The sequence below is a fragment of the Dasypus novemcinctus genome, chromosome 10 (genome assembly GCF_030445035.2).
Source record: "Dasypus novemcinctus isolate mDasNov1 chromosome 10, mDasNov1.1.hap2, whole genome shotgun sequence".
Lineage (NCBI taxonomy): Eukaryota > Metazoa > Chordata > Mammalia > Cingulata > Dasypodidae > Dasypus > Dasypus novemcinctus.
Window position 1 is genome coordinate 19,605,256 of NC_080682.1, and position 9,962 is coordinate 19,615,217.

A 9,962-nucleotide genomic window follows, 5' to 3' on the forward strand; every position below is an offset into this window, starting at 1 on the left:
AGCCAAAATGGCAGGTGAAAGTCAGGTCTTAGAAGCTGGGGAACCCTTAGATGCCAGACCAGGGCTTCTGAACTTGGGCCTATGGAGAAAGAGGTCCTCCAACTTGCTCGGGAACAATGCACATGGAAGTCCCTGAACACTTCACAAAACTCCATGAGTGCCTGATTATACTACATTCCATGCCCATTCCACCCAGTGTCACTGTCAGCCAACACAACTGGTGCCCTAGGCCTGCAGGATAAAATCATAACCACAAGTATTCTGAACAAAATGAGCTCTCAAAACAAACAGGTCAGCCTTTTCCAAATATTCCCATCAACAGTCATCTGTCATTTGTTTATTTTTCTGTCTCCCGCAAGGCTGTGTTTTTGCTATAATTTTGGAGCAGAAAAATGGAAGAAATTCTTAGAATTTTCTTCAGATTGGGGAGAGGCAGTCTTCTCATTTAGAGGTACAGCAGTGCCATTCTGCCATGAAGGGGCTGGCGCTGGAGGCATCATCAGAGACCAAACTTTGGACAACTGAGCTCCCTAGACTGGCACTGTCACATCTCCAGGATCCTCAAAGCAATGAAAGGGAGGGGAGAAAGCCCCTTCAATCCACATTCACAGTTTGTAGAAGCACAAGGTGCAGCTTGAGGTAGGACCAGCTCAGCAACCATCAGCTGCTGAAAAGACCATGTGTTAGCATGGGACATCAACCAGCCATTTTGTGTAGGGTCCTGGACTTTAGCATGCCACTTCCATTGTTGACATGACATGGCCCTTTGGGGTGCCTCCAGATGCTTAACCCCTTAGCTAGTGCTTGCCATTTGCCATTGGGGACTTGGGTGCTCCCCCACTTCTGACCATCAGTCTTGGAAGATGAGAACCTTTGTCCTTAGGGTCACCTGGCCAGCAATGGGCAGCACCCTGTGCCCAGGATGTGTGCTTCTATGAACTGGCAGGGGCAAAAGAACCTCATGGAGTCTGTGAGTCGTGTCTCCACTGCCTGGGGGAGTTGGGAGGTCACCAGGAACTGGATGTAGTAGCCACCAAACACCACCAACAGCTGCTGGGCCATTTCTTCTGGCTCAGTCTCAGGGACGAGCTGGTGAAGCTGAGTTTCCATGAGCAGCCTCTCCTTGGGATGAGGACTTCTGGGCAGGAGAAGAGCTTCCTCTACCAGATTCTCAGGCCTCTCCTCTGTCCTGGACCTCACACCAGTCTCCATGACCACACATAAGCAAGTCAATTTGCTTCTCAGCAAGGACTCTTGGCTAGTCTTCCTTTCTTAAACATTGTCAGACAGAAACTGCACACAGTTCTTCAGGTCAAAGTAGACAAACCAGAACTGGATCATACTCTGGCAGCCTTCCACCATATCTGTTACCCCCAGGAGCACCCGATGTCGCAGGAGGGCTCTGTTGGCAGCCTCCAGCTATAGGTCCATGTTGATGTTGGCCTTCTTCTGGTGTTTCTTGAAGATGAGCATGAGAGTCAGTGTGAGGGCTGCTGCAGCCAGGGTGATGAGCAGCACACCCACCCAGTGGTTCCCCAGGGCAAACATCTGGCTGGTGGTGTAGATATTCACCTTCACCACCACGTAGAACACCACAGCGAAGGCCAGCCACACAGGCCTTGAGTTGTAGGTGATGTATCTTCTCATCTGGGGCTCTAAGAGGGGACTCTTGGCCAAGCTCCTGTATGGGTCAGCCAGAAGCTGAATTGCCCAGGTCTGTAGTTGTTCTTCTGCAGCTCCCAGATCAAATGAAGTGGGTGCACAGGTATTGTCAATCCAAAGAACTGTGAGGACCTGGCCATTGTGGAGCTCTGCCCTCGCCACTGCCACCACCACCCAGGGACACAGAAGGGCAGGGAGCCCTCACCTCTCTGGGCCACATACCGCAGCCTCCAGGCACAGTTTCTAGGTGCCCTACTGCCCCCAGTAGTTACTTTAAATCTAAATGGGTTAAACTCTCAGGTCAAAAGGCAGAGATTGGCAAAATGGATAAAAAAGAATGACCTAACTATATGCTGCTTATGAGAGAATCACCTTAAATTCAAAGACACAACTTGGCATTATCACAATTCCCCCAAAATGGAAGCAAACTAAGTGTTCATCAAGAGGCGAATGGATAAACAAAATATGGAATATACATGCAATGGAATGTTATTTAACCATGAATAAGAATGAAGTTCTGACACATACGATGGCATAGATGAACCTTGAAGACATCATGCTGAGTAAAATAAATCAGATACAAAAGACAAATATTGTATTATCTCACTGATATGAGATAATTAGAATAAGCAAATTCATAGAGTCAGAAACTAGAATACATGTTACCAAGGGCTAGAGTGAGGATGGAGAATGAGAAGTTAATTCTTAATTCATGCAGAGTTTATATTTGGAGCCCTGGAAAAGTTTTGGTAGAGTGCTGATTGTACCACAACTGTAAATGTAATACCACCACTAAATTATATATCTGAATGTTGTTAAAAGGGGAAATTTTATGTGGTATATATGTTGTTAGAACAAAAATTTTTTTAAATAACCATAGGCCTGTACAACACAAACGATAAACCCTAATGCAATCTATAGACAATAGTAAATAGTACAATTATAATATTATTTCATCAATTGTAACAAAATTACCACAGTAATGCAAAATGTTAAAAAATGGAGCAAAGCATATGAGAACACTATATTTTCTGCATCATCTTTCTGTAAATCTACAACTTCTCTAATAAAAAAAAATTTTTTTAAGAAAGAAGCAAAGACAGAAATTAGATTGTATGAAGTTTACAGGGAAATATTTATCTATATTTCTTTATATCTGTATATCTATCTACCTATCTATCTGATTATTTCTTTTAAATTTATATCCAGGGTTCCTGAGAGAGCAAGAGGGGAAGATAAGATGAGAGAGAAAAATAAGGGATGTCCCCTAGCACAAAAACTTACACTGCTATTAGGTTTCAAAACATTTGATCCTCACCAAATTCCCTGGGAAGTACGCAGGCAAAGTAGTATTGTCCCTATTGTACACAGAGAAAAACTGAAGCTCAGAAAAGTGAGGTGGCCTAGTCAATGTCACACAGCCATATGGTGGCAGAACTAAGAATTTAACACAGTGTTTGGGATCCAAAATATTCTTTCAACACAGTGGCTCATCTTGAGAACCTTACTTTTCTTTAACTTTCACCTGTAAATTCACAATCTAATCTGGATGAGGTGATGAGAAATGTTGCCTATACAAGATCAGTTGAGGTCAAGCACAGAGACCATGTTCTCTATGTAGTTGTTGAGACAATGAAGAAATCGATTCCCTCCTTGCTGGATCCAAAGAATTCGCCTTCCACAACCGCTAATAACTTCCACAACTTACAAGGACTTGTAAGTTGATAAATAGACATATGCATCCTTCTTTTTACAGTGTAGACAATGGTCCAGTCTAGTTAGCAAAACAGAAAATTTCTGTAAAGTATGTTCTGATATATCACTGATTTATGTTTTAAAAATGAGAAATTTCCCATAAGGGAAATGAATTAAAGGAATGTACAAGTCAAAGACTTCCTGGGTGTTATATTCTTGGAAGACCTTGGATATTTTAAAACTTTGAAAACATTGTTTGCAGGCATTATTTTTCAAATAAATAATCGAAAGCTTACAATAATATCTAAGCAGAGAAGAGAGTGGACATTTAGGAGCTGACAAGATGAAGAGAGGCTAAAGTGTGTCCCAAAATAAAGGAGTAGCATTCATTTATTTATTCTCCCATTCAACCAATTTTTACTGAGCAGCTATTATATGCTCAGATGCTGGAAAAACACCGAACAAGATAGGCAGTGACTGTCTAATCCAGGAGACAATTCCACAATAGTATATCTGCTGCTATAGGGAGAACTTCACAATACATTTGCTCCTAAGCCTATGGTGGTACCAAGAATACCTGAAGAATGAGTATAAGTGAGCCAGGCAGAAAAAGATATAGGAAGGGAATTATATCTGCAAAGGGAACAACAAGTATTTTTCTTGGCTGAAGCAAAAGAGAAATTGACACATGAGGTAAACAAAAAAGTATAAGACACCTGGGAGCACAGCTAAGGAGGAAGAAATGGTGAGGGGTAAGCCTGGCTAGTTAAGCAGAAGGAAAATCATACAAGGCCTTGTAAGTCATATGTAGCTGGCCACGAAGGGGAAAACCAAAAGCATGGTGAACTGTGCTTTGATTCTTAAGGGTTATAGACAGAAATGACATGGTTCACTGTGCATACATTTCATAAGCCAAGGCAAGTGACATAGCCACATGTAACTTCAAAGGGGACAGGGAAGTGTAATCCTATCATGTGCCTAGAACTGGAATTATTTGTTGGGAATACCACAGTCTGCTCTACTGGTCACCATATACTGTTTCATGTTCTTGCCTTCAGGCAGAAAATGCTAAATCTCTCCCAAGAAATGGCAATCCAGAGGTCTCATCCAGTCACTGCCTCTGGTTTAAAGTCTAGTAAAATCTGGTATCCCTGGAAGTTTCTTCTTCAGGTCATTTTGGACTTGAACTCAAAAGACAACTCATCTCCCTAGTCTGCGATATAATGAAAGAACAAAATAACCACAATCAAAACTTCCAGTTAGAAATGGGAAAATTGAGAAATGTAAATTATTGTTCCTAAATTCTAAACTACTACTGGGAAGACATTGCATGGGTCCCATATCTAGAAATAAGGAATATGTCCTTGATTTGACACTGTCACCTCCTTAGAATAGCTTCAATGTCCACTGTTCTCCATTTCTCTTTTTCCATTATTCTACTTAAATACATCTTAAGTGGACAATAAGGGTCATTTTAAATTTTGTGTACTCATATCTTTTAATCAGGCTGTTGATTCTTATGAGAGTACAAATCTCTAAATGTTTAGGGGCCTTCTTAGCTGATTCCATTTAGTTATATATACCAGTAGCCAAATGCAGTTTCTTTTCAGATGTAGTTATCATTTTGACTGTACATCTTTTTTTTCTTTCTTGCCCTTCAACTTAATTGTAGGCATCTGTGTCACATCCCTAGTCTCTTTTCCCTGAGCTATTTTATTCAATATAAAAGAGTTATTATATGTCACAACCTTACATGGCTAGGCAGTTAAGGCTTAAAATGTATGGCGCTTCTACTTGGGATAATGGAAAAATTTTGGTAATGGATGGTGGTGATGGGTAACACAACACTGAATGTAATTAATGAACTTAATTATATATTTAATGTAGTTCAAAGGAGATAATTTAGGTTGCATATGTGTTATGAGAATAAAAATAGTTTTTCTGTACCATAGCTAATAGTAAAATTATAAAAATGTGTTTTCACCATTTGTAATATTCCATTGCAAAGTAGTAACAATAGGGTGGTATATGGGAATCCTATATTTTATGCATGATTGTTCTATAAGCCCATAACTTCTTTATTAAAAAAAAAAAAGGAAAAAATATTTTTTAAAAAACACTTTAAATAGTTCTTTGTTATGAGACACCTTAATTCATTTGTATATTTTAACAATGGGGATGTCAGCTATTCTACTTGTTTCATTTCTGTTGCAGGGTTTTTCTAGCGCAAAAATCTTCTCAAACTTTTTTATTTTAATGCTTAGAAATGAAAAGCAGCTACTTCTTCCAACTTTCTAAGTCTTCACATTCTAGCCACTCTCTTCCCTTTATTTGTCCTTGGAAAATGGCCAGTTCTAGTCTGAGTACAAAGTTTTCATGTTAAACCTTATTAAATGTAGTCACACAGCCAACAGACTACTAATATTCTGTTTCCAACCTCTTTCCCTAAGTCAATGACACATATTTTTGTCATAAGTAAAAATTTCTGTCTTGTGAGGCTAGATGCTATAGTAAATAATAAAGGCCAAGTCTCAGTGTCCTAAACATTTTTTCTTGCTTATGCTATATGTATGAATACATTGCAGGTGGCTGGGGACTCTTCTCCATGTCTACTCGTTCCAGAACCAAGGCTGATGGAAGAGTCACCATCCTGAACTTTACTGTTAGGAAAAGGGAAAGAGTGCATGGCAAATTGTTCATTGACAATGTGACATTTCTCAATTCTGCTCATATGTAATTGACCAAAGTAAGCCACATTGTCATGCCTCACTTCAAAGGGGAAAGGGAAGTATGACAGTACCATGTACCCAGGAGGAGAACCCAAAACACCTGATTAACTTCAAATAACTAACAAAAGTAGCATGTTCACATTTTCAATCTTGAAAGACCAATCTGGTTTCATGGTGAAGAACGCATCAGAGAGGAGCAAGACTGCAGCTCGGGAGACAAACTGAGCCTGATGCAGCTCCCTAAATAAGAGATAATGGTAGCCTGGACCATGGTGATGTCAGTAGGAATAGAGACAATTTAATGGATCCCAGAGATAATTAGTAGTTCACTTGATAGAATTTGATAAATGACTAGGTGAAGGCGTGAGAGACAGTAAAGATGAGACAGATTTCAATGAAGAAGTAGAATTGAAGGGAAAGTTTAGAGAGGAAGTGGAAGGTGCAGTTTGTTTACAATGAAAGGGTTGTTCCAGAAGGATCCATGAAAACAGTATGGAAAGGAGAACAGTAGAATGCTGGTTTATAAGAAAGGAATCATAGAACACCACAGTGGGTGGGGAGGTAGCACAAAAGATTTTAGGTGTGTCAAGTACCTGCTATTCTGGCACTCAGATGTGTTGAATATAAAATGTGCCTACAGGAAGTGGAAGTGGCTCAAGCAGTTCGGTGTCCGCCTACCATATGTAAGATCCCTGGTTTGATTCCCAGTACCTCCTAAAGAAGACAAGACAATGAGCTGATGCAATGGGCCAGCATGGTGAGCTGATGCAACAAGACGACACAACAAGATGACAAAATGAGATTCTGCAACAAGGAAACATAATGAGAGACACAGCAAGCAGAGAACAGATGTGGCTCAAGTGATTGGGAGCCTCTCTCCTACAAGGGTGGTACTGGGTTTGGTTCCTGGTGCCTCCTAAAAGAAAACGAGCAGACACAGAGAGCACACAACCAACAGTCACAGAGAGTAGACAGTAAGCGCAAACAACAAGGTGACGGGAGAAATGTTTTAAAAAGTAAATAAGAGAGGCTTTAAAAAAATAAAATAAAATGTGCCCACAATCCCACTGCTACTTAATGGTACAGTGTTGGGTTTGAGCTTTTTAGCTAGAATGGGGGTCAGGGCTGTTAGTAAAGAAAAAGGCACGTGGTACTGTGGGGAGTTTATGCATATTGAGTGTATGTTTTTTCTTTTTTTCTGTTCTTTTTTTGTTCTTTCTTGCTTTTGCTCTTTTAAGCTTTTTTTTCTGCTCTTGTTCACATGGGAACTGTTTTTATGTTACTATTATTAGAATATATGATTGGCTTTTGCAGTGGCATACTTATTACATATATTGATTAGCTGATGTATGGGTTAGTTGGGATAAAGTTTATTTTTTGGAAGTTGAGTGCAGTTATGTTGCATTACTGCATTTCAGATATAGCAAAGAAGTATACAGGACACTAAGGCCATTTAACTATTGGGCTCTAGCTCCCCTTACATTTTACCCCTTAAATAGCCAGCATTTTAAGGGCTCACTGCCATAAGGCTGTACTTTGGGCTTAAAGGCTACAGCAACAATATAAGGCATAACAAAACATGATTAAGAAAATTACAAAACTAATGTTGAATAATGCAACTTATTTTAAAGGGGATTTTAGATGTTCTTGTTGATAACTGGTTTGGCTACTGATTGCAGAATTACGTAGGAACTGGAGGGTTCATTATGTTATTTTTTGGAAATCATTGGCAAGTTGTTTAATATACTTGGGTATTATTTTTTAACGTTAAATGTTTGGCTGGAAGCTACTTATTATAGATAGCATAACTCACTGGGGGGCGGGTATTGTTTATATTTTTGTAGAGCAGTGTTTTTGTTTTTGTATTGTTTTTTATTTTGGTGTGGACCTGTTAGTTGTCTGAAGCCATGTCCAACTAGGCTCGGTTGTCAAGGCGATGGTTTACGTAAGGCTTTTTGCTCTTTCGTTGGCAGGTTAGTGCATACCTAGTAATGGGTTATGTTGTGAACACAGGCATAGGTATGAACCCATGACAGTATAGTATTGGCTGCTGTTAATTTGAGTGGAAAGGCAGTAGGGTTAAAGATACTATGAGAGGTAAATTACGTTTTTTAGATAATATACATGTGACTTGTTTATTTGGGGACAGAACGGTGGCAGGCACTGGTGGCTGCTCTGGTTTAGAATACCATATTTTGTTTTTCTGCACTAAAAGGGGATGGCTCCATTGGGAGCAATGGTTTGGGTCACATTTGTAAGATAAAAGTTTTTTTCAGAAGAGTTTTTCCTGAGTTTTCAAGTAGTGCAACTCATATTTCAGATGGCCATTTACAAACTTATGGTGTCACTTAATTTTGTTTTTATGCTGTTTCTATATGGTAACAGGACAGTTCTTTAAGTGGGAACTTCAGTTAAAACAGTTTATGGCTATGTTCACACCACTGTTTATTCTGACCCTCAGGTAGTGGGAGCAGGTAATACCAAAGTTCTATTTAAAACTTTAGAAAATGCAAGAGATTGAGGTATTAATTATTACATGTAAGGGTAAAGCATGTTCCTGTACAACTAAGTCTAGGGGCAACTGTCCTGTTCTCCATGGCTGCTCATTTAGAAGGCGTATTGCCCTTGGTGGGTGGGTAGTGTACTCTTACAAGGTCAGCTCCTTTGGAGACATCATGCGTAATTTGTTTTTTAATAAACTATTATACTGTTTAATCATGACTACAGCCTGCAGTTGATATGGAACAAGCAAATCCTAATTAACGTCTTCATTTTTTACCTAGGTTTGTACTTTGGAACTTGTGAAATGGGTATTTTTGTTATTCCACATTTCAAGGGGATGCTTATACTGGGCAGTCAAAATATTCAATGCTACAATGGCATTTTTGGGGGGTGGTTATTTGGAATGGAAGGGTAAAAACTAAACTTGTATTAGTATTTACTGTTGTGAACAGGAACTTACATTTTTTATCAGAGGACAGAGGTCTACTATAATATACTTGCCACAACTGTAGGGGTTTATTTCCTTGTTTTACAACTCTTTTTTATGGGCACCCAACACTTACGTGGGTACTGTTTAGCACACAGTTCACAGGCTGTTACCATGTTTGTTGCATCTGCAGTTGTTAATGGAATTCCATATCGCCTGGCTATCTTGCAGGAAGATTCGATCTCCCACATGTCCCATGTGCCTGTGTAACCAGGTATTCATACGACGGTTTAAAGCTCTTGTGTTAGACTGTCTGTAGCGTTATTTCTTGGGCTTATGAGAGGTTTATGTTTCGCAACATGATAAACAGTTACACTGCATCCTTGCCTTTTGGACTACAAGTTTTTCTACAAATTTTGTTTTTAGAGAGGTTTTTTACTAGTTATCTGTTCTTGCTGCTCCCACTGGGGCAGCCATAAAGTTAGTTTTTGTACGGTAAGGAGGCCAGGTTCATTCATTATAACGAGCTGCACAGCTCTCAGTCCAGCCCCTGGCTGCTTTGACTAAATCTGGCTTCAAACCAGATATCTTTTGTATCCACTCAGATACCTACAGTGGTTTAAGACATTATTATGCCTTTGCTGGACCTATCAGTATACCAAGCATTAGCTGGTATAGTGTTTGTTTTATCTTTGTATGGGCTAGGCTCTAAAGCCTGGGGACCAGGAAGGTTTCTGGCTGAGGGGTTAACTTGATTTTTTCTACTGGTTTTAACACTTCCTGCAACTGTGCAGCAGGGGGGCTAGTACTCAACATTGCCTGTTTTAAATATGCACCCCATTTGGTTAATGTGGGTGTCTGAGCCACCCCAGTCCTGGGGACATTCAACTATGAATGTACCAATCCTGCCACAGGAAGGGAGGTTCATACTAGGATTCATTGTGGTT

General features: G+C 39.8%; 1 pseudogene; it reads right to left on the reverse strand.

Annotated features, from left to right (window-relative positions):
• Window positions 1-885: 885 nt before the first annotated feature.
• LOC101414135 (transmembrane protein 268 pseudogene) lies at window positions 886-9,266 on the reverse strand (annotated as a pseudogene).
• Window positions 9,267-9,962: the final 696 nt, after the last annotated feature.